This window comes from Equus asinus, chromosome 2 (assembly GCF_041296235.1).
Source record: "Equus asinus isolate D_3611 breed Donkey chromosome 2, EquAss-T2T_v2, whole genome shotgun sequence".
In the NCBI taxonomy this organism is placed as follows: Eukaryota; Metazoa; Chordata; class Mammalia; order Perissodactyla; family Equidae; genus Equus; species Equus asinus.
The window spans coordinates 144441031-144458821 of record NC_091791.1 but is presented as its reverse complement, the minus strand read 5'-3'; positions in this window follow the sequence as shown (position 1 = coordinate 144458821).

Sequence of the window (17791 nt, the reverse complement as noted above, 5' to 3'; positions counted from 1 at the left end):
GGAAGGGCTTCAGGGGATTTGCTGTGTTGCGTGTGCTTCTGGAACTTCAAGGGTATTACTCTGCATGCCTGGCACCCTCTCAGTGTAGAGACTGCATAGTTTATTTGATTTAGGTATTTCCACAACAACAACAGTGGGAACACTTACTGAGCACTTGCTGTGTTCCAGTTACTTTACATGTACCTTGTCATTTGGTCCTGACAACGAGCCTATGAAGTCGGTACTACTGTCATCGTAATTCTTCAGATAATTAAATTGAAGCACAGAAAGGTTAGTAGTTGGCTCACTATCATACAAGGAGTAAGCAATGGGGCCAGGACTCAAACCTAGACATTCTAATGCCTAAATCTAGGCTTGTAACCCCTAAACTACTGGTCTTCTCTTAGGCTGAGCTGTCTGCTTATTTGCTCTCAAGATTTCTCTGGTTCTGGCCACTTATCTTCAGTATCAATCAGCTACAAGAAATAGAAAATCTAACTAACAAAAGCTTAAAAATCAGTGAAGGGTGTTTTCTCATGTGTCACAAGTCCAGAGGTAGCAATTGTTTGTATTGGTCCAGCAGTTCATGGATGTCAGGATAGATGTTGCTGCCACACTCTTGATCTTTCCTCATGGGCATAATTTAATAGCAGCAGCTCCAACCATCACGTTTGCATTCTAGGCATGAAGAATTAAGAAGGGCAGCACCAGCTGTATCTATCCTCCTTTAGCAATGAAGCAAAAGCTTTACCTAAAACCCTCAGCAGACTTTGGCTTTTGTTCTCATTGGCCAGAACTGTGCCATATGGCATCTCCCAACTGCAAGAGAGGCTAAAACACAAGCAATTAGCTGGGCACATTGCTTCCTTAAACAATATTGGGCTCCTATTAACTAGAACAAAAGGAGCATGCAGAATGGGCAAACAGTTTTGGTAGATAGCAAGCTGTCTCAAAATATCTGTTCTTGCTTTCTGCCATGGTAATAGAATATTCACTGGGTGTATGGCCACTTAACTAAAGACTACATTTCCCAGCCTCTCTTGCTGCTGAATGCGGCCATGTGACTAAGTTCAGGCTGGTGGTGTTTGGGTAGATACGACACATGCCTCTTTCAGGTCCTGCCCATAAAATGATCAGCTGTGCTCTAGCCCTTTGTCCTCTTCCTATTAGCAGGGAAGTAGCAAGAACTGGGATGCTACCTTGGACTCAGTGTTGAACACGGCAGAACTGACTACTGGCCCTTGATGGCCTTCCCACTTTTGGACTATTACATGAGAGAGAAATAGATCATTTCTATTTTGGATGGGTCACTGTATTTTTGGTCTTTGTTACAGCAGTTTAGCTTGTACCCCAACCATCACAGCAAATAATACTCTCTGCCACCTCATCTACACTAGATCTCCGTCCATGGTGTGCCCTAAAAAATTCTACCCTGGCCACTGGCCACCAAGTTATGGTCTCTGCTCATGCTGCTCACCAGGCTACTGTGGCCAGTGATGCTGCTCAGCCCAGTAGATAACCACATCTCTATCATTGTATTTTCATGTGGGTTTCCTAGAGTCTGTTCAGTCTGGTCAGTATAAGGGGAAATGGGCTTTCTTGGTTTGGAGAAGGAAAAAATAGTTGCTAGGAGCCATTGTTTTCTCCTCTTTCAACCCAAGCCCAGAAAGCAAAGAGCCAAGCCAGTCCTTCTAAGAGTTTCCCTGTTTTCCACTTTCAAACCTATTCCTTTCTGAGAAGAAAGAGGAAGGGAACAAAAGATAGTGCTTCAGCAGCTCAGAGCTCAAGTAAAAAGGCTGTCATCCTGATGGAAAATCTTTTAGCACTGATAAACTTCAAACTCTTTTCTAATAGTCCTCTTAAGCCCCTTTTGTCTTTCTTAGTTGTAAATTTTATTGAGTTTTATCTTTTGGTTTGATATTTGCTTTTTTTTCTTTTGAACTGCAAAGGCAGCATTTTAGGGAAAAATGATTTGATATATATGAATGATATTAATTTTTAAAATGTGATTTGCATTCATCTTTTCCATACATATATTCCACAAAATTAGTTTGTGGGCAGAGTTGATCTTGTAAAACTGAAGAGTCAATGAATTTTGTCTCCTGCCTTTTTTCCTTTTCTTGCATTTTTCTGCCCTTTCAAACCTTCTCCATCACTTTCCCTCCAGAACATCTCCAGCTTGGTTATGCTTCCCTGATCTCTCTTGCTATTAAAAAGCACCTTCCTCAAGACTATTAAGGTCATCAAAAACAAGAAAAGTCTGAGCAACTGTCACAGATCGGAGGAGGCTAAAGAGACAAGATGACAAAATGTAAAATGGTGGGGCCGGCCCAGAGGCATAGTGCTTAAGTTCGTGTGCTCTGCCTCAGTGGCCCGGGCTTCGTGGGTTCAGATCCCCAGTACGGACCTGTACACTGCTCATCAAGCCATGCTGTGGCAGCGTCCCACATACAAAATAGAGGAAGATTGGCATGGGTGTTCCCTCAGGGACAATCTTCCTCAAGCAAAAGAAAGAAGATTGGCAATAGATGTTAGCTCAGGTCCAATCTTCCTCACCAAAACAAAAAAAAAGTAAAATGGCATCCTGGATTGGATATCAAAAAAAGGACAGTAGGGAAAAACTGATGAAGTCCAAATATGTGTGGAGTTTAGTTAATAGTAATGAACCAGAGTTGGTTTCTTAGTTATGACAAACGTATCACAGTAACAATGTGCGATGGTAACAAGAGGGGACACTGGCTGTGGGCTAGAGGAGAGCTCTGCAGTACCTTTGTAACTCTTTCGTAAATCTAAAACTATTCTGAAATGAACTTTGTTTTTAAAAACAAACACTTGTAAAAGCTAAAAAATAAGGGAGAAAAGCACCTGGCAAACTTGTTCACAGTAAGGATTTGGGGACACAATGCCAAGTCATTGTGGAGTACTTCCCTAAGGCAGCTTTTTCTGAAGTATGTTTCTCGGCATACAGTCCTCTTGATGCTCCAGGACCAAATGTCCATTGGTCAAATGTTTGGGTCACATTATTCCTCCCTTAGAAATTCCTAATACATGGACATAATTCATAGTACGTATAATACACATTAACTCAAAGAAGTCCTGAAATCAAGAGACCTCTTTATCTAATATGGAGTTTCCCGCATTTATTTGGCCATGTGAACTTTTTTTCTCAAAGTATTGCTTCCTATGGAAATATTATGCTGCGAATACATTCTGGGAGAGCTGGCCCAGGGGAAGCAATCCTTAGCTTGGAAGCTTGGATGGTGAAAGTTTAGGGATGGCATTAAACCTCTGGGACAAAACTTCATGGTATCGCTCATGTCACCCCACGGTACTCCACCGAGCCACAAATGTGACTCCTCGGGGAATGATCAAGCTACAGGAAAATCACTAAGGTTTTATTATAGATACAAAGGATGCAAATTATACTTAGAAACACACAATGTCAGTCTCCTGACTCTGCTAATTGACTCCAACTTTAATGGCACTAGGCTCATTATTCCCCTTTTAGCAGTGTCCAACATCAGCATTTGGGAGCCTTTGAAACCATATGCATCTTGGATAGGTTGCAGTTTGATCATTTAAAGCAGCAAGGATCAATTGTCCAGGCTTTAGCTAGATGGGGCTGCAAACCAGTCGCGGGATGGCTGATCCTCTCACTTCAGCTGCCTTCCAACTAGTACTGAGTGCTGCACCCACATCAATGGGTCAGTGATCCACGCCAGTTAAAGTTGCTCAGAAGTACGGAGAGAAGTTGCTTTATCAAACTCAGCTTCAGAAATATGGGAGCAGCTAAAGGGTTTTTAGGTACCAAGTGGTCTTTAACCTATTTGTCAAATATTTATATGTCCCCTCGAGCTAGAGTCTCCCATACGTGTGTGACAAGTATGTTGAACAACACAACTTCTGATGTAATCAAAATACAACTACTACTTTCTTTCCTCACTGCTCTGCTGACACTTTATTCCATGTGAGGACTCTCTCCTGTCCCCGAAAGAAACCCATGCTGGTTCCTGATTTTGCAGGTCACTCCAAGGTAAAGAGAGACCAAGAGTCCCTTTAAGTCACAAACACTGCCTCAATTCAGAAAATCAAATGTCCAGAATTTATTTATTTACTTTGTGATAATCAAGTCTCTAAATGCAAGTTAGGGTCCCCACACTGGGGCCAGCTGCAGCCTGAATGCCTGAAGCAGGTGAGGAGAGGGTGGGCTCCCCGCTCTGCTCACTTTGTTCCTGACTGTAGCTGGTGCTAGCTTGCTCGTTGTCTATGAGGACAGAGCGAGTAGCAGGGAGAAGTATAGGGGTAGCAGATTTTGTACATGGCTAGGTGGCATCTCACCATCTAGGCCAGGGAGATGATAGAAGCTGATTCTCTTTGGAAAAAGTGATGGCAGACTCTTGGGGGCGCCCTATTTCCTCTCCCAGTTTCCTGATCGTGGGAGATGCAGCTCTGTTCCAGGCTAGAGACTCCTTCCTCAGCCCCTGGGAATCCTGTGCTCTATTTTAGCTTTTTCCTGATGGAGCCAACTCGCCTCGTGTAGGTGACTCCATCAAGTGAGACTTAGATCACCCCACATCTGCACCTCAGGAAGCATTCCCACACCCCAGAAGCCCTGCCCTAGCAAACTCTGGGACAGCAGTTCCAAGTATTCCCATAGAACCTTCTTCACTGGGCAAGAGGGGAAGGCACCAGCAGCCCCCTCCCACCCCCTTACACACACATCCCTGGCATGGGAGTAGGGGGCGAAATGGAGCTTGCAGCTATTTTCTCTAAACACACCCCTCTCGTAAAATTCTTCTCTTTCCTTCTCCCTCTCTCTCTCCTTCTCTTCACATTGTGACTTTTTAAATTTAATCATTGATCTCATGAGGAATCCTAGAGTCTCAAAAATGATTTTTGAAATTTCACTTGAAAGTGCGCATTTGAGGTCCAGCTTCACATCTTAGAGTCTGAGATCTATTGTGCTGGTGCCTCAGTGACACTGAGGGAGGAATAGTCTGATTTTATCACCCTGTCATCCTGCTACACGTGTCAAAAAGCTATGAGATGCTTTTATTTCTGCGATAGTCAGCGTATTTCAGAGAGGATTCAATATTGCCATTTCTAGGCACAACAACATCCAGTGCTCAAAATTCTACCTAGTCTGAATAAAGCCTCCAGAACGAGATTACTAAACTTACAAAGATTTTTCTTTTTTTGCAGGAAGCAGAAAAGGCTTAATTCACCTTTTAAAAATGACATAATCTGTTCTATTAGTCTAAAGTTATTTTACCAAGGAATTTAAAAGCTTTGAAGATGTGAATTTCATTAACAAAAACCTTGAGAGCATTAAAACCAAGTGTAGTGCAAGAAATTTGATTCTGTTGGAGTGATCATCATTTTTTATCACTAAAGTATCGTTCAAAACCTTTCCATTTGTACAGACTTCATTTGGATTTATTCGCTAAATCAACATAGATTTGTTGAGTGCCTGTAATATGCAAGACGCTGTGCTAGGTGCTAGAAATAAAATAATAAGCAAAAGGAGAATATATTCCACTGGGGGCTACTGGCGGGATGGCGGATGAGATGGAGACCCAGTGACTCCTCCACTTTCCAAAGGCCCTACAGTAGCTAGCTGCAGCCCGGGAAGTGCCTTACAATCCATGGGTGGTATAGTCTACAGCAGGGGTTGACAAAATTCTTCCATAAAGGGCCAGATAGTAAACTTTTTTAGGTTTTGTGAACCATGTGGTCTCTGTTGTAACTATTCAACTCTGCCATTGTAGCACAAAGCAGCCAAAGACAGTAAGTAAACAAAGGAGCCTAGCTGGGTTCCAATAAAACTTTGCCTACAAAACCAGGCAACAGATAACCCAGTTAAAAAATGGGCAAAGGATTTGAATGTACCTTCCTCTAAAGAATACATACAAATGATTCATGAGCACATGAAATGATGCTCAATATCATTAGTCAGTATAGAAATAAAAACCAAAACCACAATGAGATATCACTTCACCCTCTCTAGAATGGCTGTAATCAAAAAGAAAATAACAAAAGTTGAGTGAGGATGTGGAGAAATTGGAACCTTCATGCCTTGCTGGTGGGAATGTAAAGTCATGCAGCCACTTTGAGAAATAGTCTAGCAGTTCCTCAAAATGTTAAAAATAGAGTTACCATATGAACCAGCAATTATACTCCAACGTATCTACCCAAGAAAAATGAAAACATATGTCCATGAAATTGGTACAGCCTCTATGGAAAACAGTATGAAGTTTACTCAAAAAATAAAACATGGAACTATCTTATGATCCAGAAATTCCACTTCTGAGTACACATCCAAAAGAAATTAAAACACATCTCATAGAGATATCTGCACTCCCATGTTCACTGCAGCATTATTCACAATAGCCAAGATGTGGAAACAACAGATAAAGTGTCTGTCAACAGATGAATGGATAAAGAAGATGTGGTTTTATATATATATATATATACACACACGCACACAGTGGAATATTATTCAGTCATGAGAAAGAAGGAACTCCTGCCATTTGCGACAACATAGTTGGACTTTGAGGGCATTATGCTAAGTAAAATAAGTGAGACAAAGACAAACACTGTATGATATCACTTATATGTGGAATCTAAAACAGCCAAACTCATAGAAAGAGGGAGTAGAATGGAAGGTACCAAGGGCTGGAGGGTAGAGGCAATGGGGAAATATTGGCCCAAGGGTACAAACTTTTGGTTACAAGTCACATATTATGAATTTCAACTTCAGACTGGTATGTGCAAGTATGTGCCACACAACTCTTTCTGTATATCTAAAATCATCCCTTATCAGTCTTATTCACTGCAATCCACCAATCCCATCCTCCACTCCAGACCCCCTGCCAATTTTTCCTCTTACCACATTCTCAATTGCAGTTAGCGATATTACCATCCACATTGTGTTCAAGTCATAAATCTAGGAGGTTTCTCTTGCTCCTCACCACCCCTAACTGCCTTGCATGCCCACCCACCATGTTCAAAATTTACCCAGCTCTGTCAACTGTATCTCCTAAATATTTCATTAGTCTTTCTATTTCAGTTCATTCCAGTTCCTACTGCCATATTCTGGTCCTTAAGCATATGATAAAAGCCTCCTGGTCTTCCAGCCTATATCCTTGGCCCTCTCCAATTCATCCTCTTCCTAATGGCTAGAACAGGGAAATCTACATGAAATGTAGATTTATATGTGTCACTGCAATCTTCATGACTTTTTCAGGAAGTCCTAACAACTATGGATTAATGTCCAAGTTTATCATAACAGATGCTTTCCCATCCTTTTCCTCCTATTTATCTCTCCGCCCTAAAGTCACTATCTCCTCTTATACTCCAACAACACAAAATGAGGTAAAGTGCACCATATGTATCATTGTTTCATAGCTCCGTCCTTCTCGGCCCCATATACTCTTTCTTCTGTTTTGAGTCAGTAACACCTACAATCAGTTCTGCTGTTACATGACATGCGCGTTCCTAAAAATCACTGTGCTGTGTAAAACTGCACAATAACCACCCCCACCCCCCACCACCAAATAGGGTTAGGAGCACAGCACTCAAAAACTTCCCAAGTGACACATGTAAAAATAAGATAAGACCCTAATAAAAACCGTTGCATAGTTTTATACACGTTAAATGGTTAAGAAAAACACAAATGCTACAACACTGTGGCACTTCCCCTTGAAAAAGACCTGCTTGTGGAAGTGGGCAGCAGAAGAGCTGCAGCCGGTGAGTTATTGTGAAGTGGTGGAAGGAGGGTTAGGTGAAATTTAGGGGAAAGTTGTAACTCCACATGTGGATGGGTGTGACTCTTAATACCCGCAGTGAACTGAGGAAGCTGTTAGATGTTTGAGGTGTATGAACATGTTTATTTGGTTATTTTTATGCAGCTCATTTCAGCAATGTGCCATTTTCTGTGTCTCCTCAGTGGTTGCTCCTCATGCACAAGCAAATACTAAATTAGTTCACACTCAAATTATCCCCTAGTATATCAATCATGCTGGAACAAATTCACATCTCTGAAACAAGCCTTATAGCAGAACTGACTATACTTGTCTTTCAAAGGATAGAAGAGTGGCAGAAAATGAGCCTGGAGCATTTTGGAATTCCAGAATAATGAACTACTCAAAAAAGAAAAAACCCACAATGATGAGGTTATGCCAAAGGGACATAGGAGACAACTGGAAGAGTTCCTAATGGCCAAACCTGGAACAATTTGAACAAGAAAATAAAGAAAGTAGTATTGGATTAAAACTCAAAGAAAATAAACATTCATGAGTTCATACTAATTAAATAAATGATTTAATAAATAAATAGATGAAAGCAAAGAGATAAATCTCTTGTGCAGAAGAATTCCAAATAACTGATGTAGATACTCTATCCTCAAGGAGAGGGACCATAGTTCCCTGTTCCTTTAGTGTGGGCTATGCATCATGACTTCCTTCCAAAAAGCACAGCATGGGAAGGGGCTGGGGGTTGGAAGTCAACTTCAAAGTGGAGAAACCTGACAAACAGTACCCCAGCCAGGTGATCGGGTGATCCAAGTCAACACTAACAGCGATAAGTTATACTGATTGTATGTAGCCTTGATGTGATGTGATGAAAATGGCACTTTACCTCTGTGTGCTTCTCTCAGAAACTCAGAACCCCAGTTTAATTATAAAGAAAAGCATTAGACAACTCCCAAGAGAGGGATGTTTTATAAATGACCAGTACACTTGAAAACTCTCAAGGTCATCAAAAGCAAGGAAAGTCTGAGAAACTCAGAGGCAAGAGGAGCCTAAGGAGACAAGACAACTAAATCTAATGTGGCACCTTAGACGGGATCTTAGGATGGAGAAATGACATTTGGAAAAACTAAGAAAGTCTGAATGAATTATGGACTTTACTTAACAATAATATATCAATATTAGTTCATTAATTGTAACAAATGCACCACACTAAAGTAAGATGTTAACCATGAGAAATTCTTATGGTTATGTATGGGAACTCTCTGAACTATCTTTAAATTTTTTCTATAAATCTGAAACTGTCCTAAAGAATAAAGTTTATCAAAAAAAAAAATTGGAGGAAAAAGCAACACATCTTCCACAAACTCCCTTCTCAGACCCAATCCAAGCTAAGTCAGCCCTTAATCCTACCTTCTCATGTATTCCATCAGTGTGTAATCACCTGTTTCCTCTCTCCTAGACATTTATCTTCTTCAAGGACGGAAGCAGGTTATATTTATTTTTTTTTATCTCCAGTACTTAGCACTGCTCCTGTTAATAAAAGTTGCCCAATACGTTATGTATTATATTAAAACACACTGCTAAATATTAATTGATGTATCTACTTTGTGTAACTCACATTTTCCCTTGTCAAATATTAGTAAGCCAAAGAGTCAGATATATGTTAAATATGGCTGAATCCTCTTCTTGACTCTTCAAAGTCTTTTCTTTTGTTGGCACCTGAGAGAAAAGAGAGAGCAAACGAGTGAGCAATATTTCCCCATCCTGAAACCCTCTCCCCCACTGAGCGATAGGTTTCTGATTTTGACACTTTCATCTGCCTTTTCATCTGCATTCACTTCTGTCTTCTGTAACAGCATGTCAATCTAAGAAATCAAAGTGATTCTAAATAATCCATATGCCCAACATCTAAGTACTTCTTCCTTGAACCGATATGTTCTGTTTCCAGGCTCTCTTAGGTGACCCTTCAGGCAGGGAGCTCTAGGACTGTGCTGCTTGTGAATGATCACTCAGCTCCTCACTGGGCACGAGACTCATCTTCTGGTTCATCTGTGTTGTTTGTCTTTAATCCAAACTTCCCTCAGGACCTAATGAGTTGATCAGACTACCTGACTGATGGGGGTCAGTGCTAGTTCAAACATCGGTGCTCACTTTCCCATCAAAAGCAGTTAATTTCAGGAAGAACATATTGGCAGCAGGACACTTTTCATTTTAGAACAGATGCTAAAAATAGGAAACCATATTAAGACAGGTAGCTGGAAAGAAGCTGTGATTGCTCTCTCATTTAACTGAAGACGTAGCTCATAGTGAAGGAGGCATTTGAAAACAAAACAATTTTACAGAGAGTTTATTTCTTTGTTAGTTTTCATATTCAGTAGAAGCATCAAGTCATAGTGATGTTTTCCCATAAATACGCATAAAGGAATAATCTCTGAATGACTCCAAATGCTGACATGACACAGAGGATTTGAGCATAAGATGAGAACCCAGTGGTCTTTAATATAGGTCTCTTCTAACAAGAAAAGTCCTGACTCGAAGATTCTGCGTGGTCTATAGTCAGGATATCATACAGTATATCTGAATCAAAATTTGAACCAAGGTCGGGAAAAGGTAATATTTTGAAATTAGTAAAAAATAGAGCACATAGATCACACTATCAGGGATCAACAAAGGTGAGCTTCATCAGAAGACGGTTTGTAGAAATGCTCCTGTGGAACCAGAAACCAACATGTATCCAAGCATTGCCCTGAAACTGGCAAGGGGACTGTGTCTAGGAGACAGGAATGTGTGTCCTGCTCAATAGATAGGTGTGTTCTTAGGTAGACTGTATCTTGGATAAAATACAACAGCATTAATTTAATAGACATTTATTCACATTGGACAAGACATGGTAGGGATAAAAAGACAGAAAATGCCACAGTGTCATCCAAATGATCCTTGCCCTCATTCTGTAATGTAGAAACAACCTTATGATTAATTGTTCTGTTAGTAAGGTACCTTAATACAGACAATAGGGACACTGTGGAGAGCTGGCACGAGGACTCTGGTCCCTGGAAAGATGTTCTACATTGTGAGCAATTTGGCATTTTGCTTTGCAAATAAGCTACTTATGAGTTTGGTTAACATGAGTCAGACACTGAGCATATGGTCACTCCTGATGGAACAAATTAAAACAAGTTTTTGAACCTGAAAAGCTGAGGTGAAGTCTGGGACCCATGGTGACATATTCTAAACTTACCCTGGATTGGTAAACTAACCTCACTCTTTAATATCACTGTAGTAGGGGCTGGCTCTATGGCCAAGTGGTCAAGTTTGCACGCTCCGCCTCGGTGGCCCACTGGTTCAGATCCTGGGTGCAGACATGGCACGGTTCATCAAACCATGCTGAGGCAGTATCCCACATAGCACAACCAGATGGACCTACAACTAGAATATACAACTATGTACTGGGGGCTTTGCGGAGGAGAAGAAAAAAGAAAGATTGGCAACAGATGTTAGCTCAGCTGCCAATCTTTAAAAATAAAAATCACTGTAGCACAGCATACTCAGCTTCATCTTCTGCGGTGTCATTAGCCCAAAAGACTCTCTATCCCAAATACGTCTGTATTTGACTTTGGAACATATTAACATTCTGGGGAGTAGACTTTTCATCATGGTTTAAATTTATAGTGAAATTATTTTTCTATAATGACTATTATTTCATTATTAATCAAAAGAGAATGAAGAAAGAAGACACGAAATGGTAAAACCAAGGGACATTGGATTGAAATTAAAATTCATCCTGGATAATCTATAAATTGGTAGCACTCACAAAGAGGGACAGTGGGAACCTCAACTGATCTATCTATCATCATCTATCTATTATCATATAAATGTCATCTATCTATCTATCTATCTATCTATCATGTATTGTGCGCGAGAGTACCTTATTTAAGCACATTTCTTTCAGACTTCATAAACTTCAAATTATAGTTCAGAGACTCTGCCTGATCAATAACTAAAGAAAAAGATTCAAGAGACAGATATGATTTGGATAAAGCAATGTATACTTCCTGTCTTTCAGATCAGAGCCCACAACTCTGAGTTCCCCACCTCATGACAGCATCCAACATTCTACAGAGGAAAATAATAAATCCTAAACCTGTGTCATTACTCCTTCCAGATGCTCTCTTTATCTTTTTGTGCCTACATTATTTATCAAGGAAGAGGCTCTCTGAGGATTCGATGCAAGTTTTTTGTGATGATCTGGACACTGGTTCAGGAAAGAAAAATAATTTCCTTGTTGAGTCAATCAAGGATGGATGAGTCGCTTTGAAATATGTCTGTCTCTGACTACTAGTCATATTCTTCAAAGATCCTCACCATCAATAAGAATTATAACCTCTGAAATGCTTTTCCTTAATGAAAAAGTATTTTCATTTTGATAATGTAGCATGTGATTAGAAAGACTCTTTAATTGACTTACTTTCTGGTGGTTTTGAAATGATTTTGAGATTTTTCTCGGAGAAGGAACTTCATTCACCAGAATAAAAGCTGGGTTGAGTCTTCCCACGCAGGTGCCAGCAGGGAAGGCAGTCACCATGGGCTTCCCTTTGTTGTTCTTTTGGGCAAAGCCCTCTTGGGCAGCTGCCCTGAAAACAGCCTACAAGTGAGGCGACACTGCAGGTTGCAGGCAATTATTATATTAGCTCTGAGTCCCTGAGTATTTATTATGCTCCAGGCGTTCTGTCATCACTTCGTATGAATTATCTACCTCAGTCATCGCCTCAACCCTATGAACATTATCCCCGTTTTATAGGAGAGGAAATTGAGTCTGGAGAGGTTCAATGATCTGTCCAAAGACTCATAGCTAACTAATGTAGGGTCAGGATTTAAAGTGAGGTTAATTAGAATCTAAACCGTGTGCTTTCAGCCAATGTTCTATACCTACTTCTAGTATAGCAAGGTGATAGGAGTATTGAGAAACCTGGAAAAGTTGTTTTGCTTCTCCAAGAATTTTCATTTCTCCTCTCTGACTCTGCCCACTTTCTCCCTGAAACCGACCAAATCAGAAGGCTGCAGTCTTATAAAATTTGGACCTTTCTAAAAGCAAACTTGGCAAAGACAAATACTGGACAAGCAGAAGCTAATCCGTATGTGACTTCCCCTATTTCATCGAACTCAGGAGCACTGATTGTGCGATGCACTGTGATTTTATATACACTAGGAAAGAGAAAAGGCTGCCAATTAAATTGACATGATGTTTTCTTATCACTTAGAATTTCTATTTTAAACTTCTTGGAAAAGCTTATTTAGACTCTACCAAACAGCATTTTTAATATTTTATCATCCATATGTATCCATGAAAACTATTTTAAAAAGTGGATATACTCTTTCTGAAACTTCCTTACATTTAGAGTCCTACTCTTCTCAATTTACTTACTTAGCTATGACTATACCTTTCCACACATATCATCCTCAGTGCCATCAAGTGCATTGAGGATGTAACATTTCTGAAAGAAGTCCATAAATAAACTAAAAGCCATTTGTTCTGGGCTCCTGGACTGGCTTTACCGCTATGTAGAGGTAGGCTAGCTTTGGGGATGCTGCTGAACACATCTGATTTACTTTCTTTCCCAGCACACAACCAACTGGTTTTTTGAAGTTAAGCAGGCTTCCTTATTGTTCCCTAGATTTTCTTCCAAGCCCTGACACCTGTTCTGTAGGCTTTGCTGTGAGTGCTTTTATGCTCTTTCAAGCATGCAAGCCAGTGGTTCTGAAACTTGAGTGCGCGTCAGAATCACCTGGAAGTTGAAACACAGATTGCTGAATCAGATTTTCTGTTTCAGTTAAGACTGGGGTGGGGCCTATGTATTGGCATTTCTTACAGATTCCCAGGTGATGGTGATGCTGCTCGTGGGAGAGGCAGACACTCTTAGAACCATTGGCATAAGCAATCTCAACCAAACCACTGCCATGCTGACAGCCATTGCAAGATTTCATTGAATTTCAGAGACGGTCTGATTTCAGAGATACTAAAATTTGAAAAAAATACACATCTTTGAATTGATGAAATATAATAAATCCATTTTCCCTTTAACTTGAGCTGTAATATGTTTCATTCTAATTGATTGTCAATTGACTTTTATTTAATCTATTCATTAACTTACTCATAATATTCTTTGCTCATTCCAAAGATGGAATGAAATGGTTTCTATGATTTTAGCTAAAGTTTCTTCTTCCTAATGTTGTAGGCAAAAAAATGGTCTGTAGATATATGAATATGACTGTGTTTATATATGATCATATGTAAATGCGTAGAGGGGCTCACTCTACACGCCAAACTCTGCAGGCTGACATGAGTTGCCTTCATGGCGCAGCCCTCTTCACTTCTGATTACTAGAAAGTACTTCTTTACATATATGACCTGAAGGACCAAGTAATCAGCCAACATTATGAGACAAGCTAACAAAGAACCCCATGAGATAGACGACTGTACCTGCATGTCACATACTTCTTATTCTGAGAAAACACACGAGAAATATTTCTATCCAGTCCTATTATTGGGAACAGGTGTCTTTGTCCTAAATAACTTTTTTGGGGGTCCTTACGGGTAAATTTGCCATTGATCATGTTTCCCTTTTTCCTTTTTCTCCCTGGTCACTTACAATTCAGTTTCTTGCCACCTTTTAACATCTAGCTGGACTTTTCTCCCTCTGCTCTTGGACCCCTGTGGCCTCTCACATCTTTACTCTCCGGCCTCTCCACCCTCAGACTGGGCTGCTCTCTGCTGAGTAGATGTCGGTTCCCCTGAGCGAGGCTGAGACTTTCTCGCTGGGATTCACTCCATCATTAGATGCTAGAAGAGAGACTGAAGCCATTTTCTCAATCTGAGTCTGAGACCTTCTTATAGTGCAATCTTTGCAAGGTGCATATGATTCCTGGGATACCTGGGTGCCCACTGCCCACTGGAGATGTGGTAGGTGCATTCTGTTGCAACCTTGAGCTGGTTATGCCTATTATGTTCTACATTTCTGAATGTCAGCTGGCTACCCTGAACACAGGTCATCTGGTCATCTGTTTTCTCCAGTACCTTCCATGTTTCTTCTTCATGCAATCTCTTCCATCCCAATATTTCCACTGTGGTCTCATGAACCTTGTTCTCTGAGCTTGTTTGCCCTCATCACCAAACATTTCTTTCACCTCCTCTCCCATCAAAAACCTAACTTCACCTGGAGGACTTTCCTCTGGTCAGCCTTTTAAGGAGTGGCAGCTTTTTCCCCCACTCCAAGAGCCTCAGAATCAGGAGGTAAGGCCAGCATTCTCCTGGCAAAATCCCTGCTGACTGATAGGTGTGTCATTCAGCTTGACCACTCTCTCTGTATCTCCTCATTATGGCCACCTACCATTATTCCAGTTACTCCCTATTTACTGAAAACAGGGGCATCTGACTTATGGACTCATTCCCCTAAACTTTTTCTGCTGTTGTTCTGGGTGACTTCAATTTCATATCGATGTTGTACTCAAGATTTGCTCCTTAATTTTCTGACTGGAGAAGATGAAATAAGAAAGACTGGATTTTCCCTTCTGCCTGAAAATTAAAAGCAAAGGTTTTCAAGGCACTAGGCATTAGGCAACAAAGGACAGGGACCCCTGAAGGGTGAAAAACAAATGAGGTGAGCTGTCTGATTTCCCCAGCTAACGTCCTGGGGATTGCTTCTGGGCTGTGGTGCAGGGAGAAGGATCCCAGGTGGAGCCCAGCAGTCTCCCTGAGCTAAGATGGAGCTGGGAATCCAGGTAGGCCAAAGTGGCCAGAGGTCATAAGACAGAGTACCAAAGAGGAGAGAGTTTTACAAAGAGTTTTGGGGATCTAAAGAGGGTCTCCCTCAAATCTTCAGCTGTTTACTCATTAGCATGATCATGTCACAAAACTACCCACAGCTTGGGAAAGAACCAACTGAGAGGATTAGAGGAAATGATCTTCAGAGTGCACATGGGGCAGCAATAGTTCTGATCTCGTTCCCACAAGTCAGAGAAGAAAATTTCATAACTCATGGGGCATTAGTGAGAGTACTCAAAAGAAAAACTTAGTCCTAGATGAAACTCTGCTCTGGTCCTACCTGAGAAAGCTTAAAAGCAAGATCCAAAGGGATCAAACTGTTTATAATAAACTGCACTGTATCCCAGAACAAATTTCAAATATATTTATAGCAAAGGAAAAATAACTAGCTCTTAAAAATGTAAAATTCACAATGTTTGCGTTCTAATCAAAGATTACGAGGTATGCAAAGAAAAAGGAAAATGTGACCCATACTGAGGAGAGAAACCAATCAAACAAAACCATTCTAGAAATAACTTAGAGGATAAAATTATATTCAAGGACATAAAAATACTCATTATAACTGTATTTAATATGGTCAAGTAGCTAGAGGAAAGATTGAACATGTTAAGTAGAGACATGAAAGATCTAAAAGAGACCCACATACAACATCGAAGGATAAAACCCACAATACCTGATACAAAAAATGCACTGCAGGGAATTAATAATCAGATTAGACATAACAGAAGGGGAAATTTATGAACTTTCAAGCTTAGCAATAGAAATCACCCAAAATGAAATACAGAGGAAACTTCAACACATCTTTTTGAAGGGATAGAACTCAACACATAACACAAGGTCACAGGGTATAAGGGACGACACACAACAATCAAATATATTCCTATATATCAGTAATAAAAATTAGGAATTGAAATAATAAATGATACATTTACAATAGCAGCAAAAATTTACTTAGGGATAATTATAACAAAATGTATAAGACCTGTACACTGAAAACTACAAAATGTTGCAGACACAAATTAAGGAAAACCTAAATAAATGGGAAGATATATTCCATTCATAGATTAGAAGACTAATTATTATAAAAATGTCAATTCTCCTCAAATCCATCTATAGGTTCAATGTAATGCCAATCAAGATCCAAGCAGGCTTTTTGCAGAAATAGACAAGCTGAATCTAAAATACATATGGAAATGCAGAGTACCTAGAAGAGCTAAAATAATTCTGAAAAGGAAGAAAAAAGTTGGAAGATTTACATTTCCTGATTTAAAGACTTACTAAAAAATCTTCAACACTCAAAGTAGTGTGATATTGTCATGAAGTTAAGCATGTAGATCAGTGGAGCTGAACAGTCCAAAATTACACCCACGCATATACAATCAATTGACTTCTGACAATGGTGCTAAAGCAATTCAATGGAAGGAAAAGATTGTCTTTCAAACAGATGATTCTGGTACAATTGGATATCCATATGCAAAAAATTAATTTTGACATTTATCTAATCATACACAAAAACTAACTCTAAATGGATCATCTACCTAATGTAATAGCTAGCACTATAAAACATTTAGAGAAATACCTAGGAGAAATTCTTTGTGACTTTGGGTTAGGCAATTAGTTCTCAGATAAGACATAAAAAACACAGACCATAAAAGAAAAAATTGATAAATTGTACTTCTTAAGAATTAAAAGTTTTGCTCTTCAAAATACACTATTAATAAAATGAAAAGGCAAGCTTCTAACTCGGAGAAAACATTTGCAAAACCTATATCTGATAAGGATTTGATTTAAAATATACAAAGCACTCAAGTCTATAATAAAAAGACAAGCAACCCAATAAAAGATGGGTAAAAGGTTTGAATAGACACTTTACCAAAGGTGATATATAGATGAAGAATAAGCATATGAGAAGATGTTTAACATTATTAGTCATTAGGGAAATGCAAATGACAACCAAAGCCAATAGTATTATACAGCCACTAGAATGGATAATATTAAAACGACTGACAGCAGCAAGTGACAGTGAGGATGTGGAGTGGCTGGAATGCTCATACATTGCAGATGAGAACACAAAAATGGTACAACCACTTTAGTAAAGTTGGTAGGTCCTTAAAAATTTAACCATACCATATGACTTACAATATGACCCAGGAATCCCAGTTCTAGTATTCAAGAGAAATGAAAAGGTATGTTCACACCAAGATGTGTATATGAATGTGTGTAATGGTTTTACTCATAATAT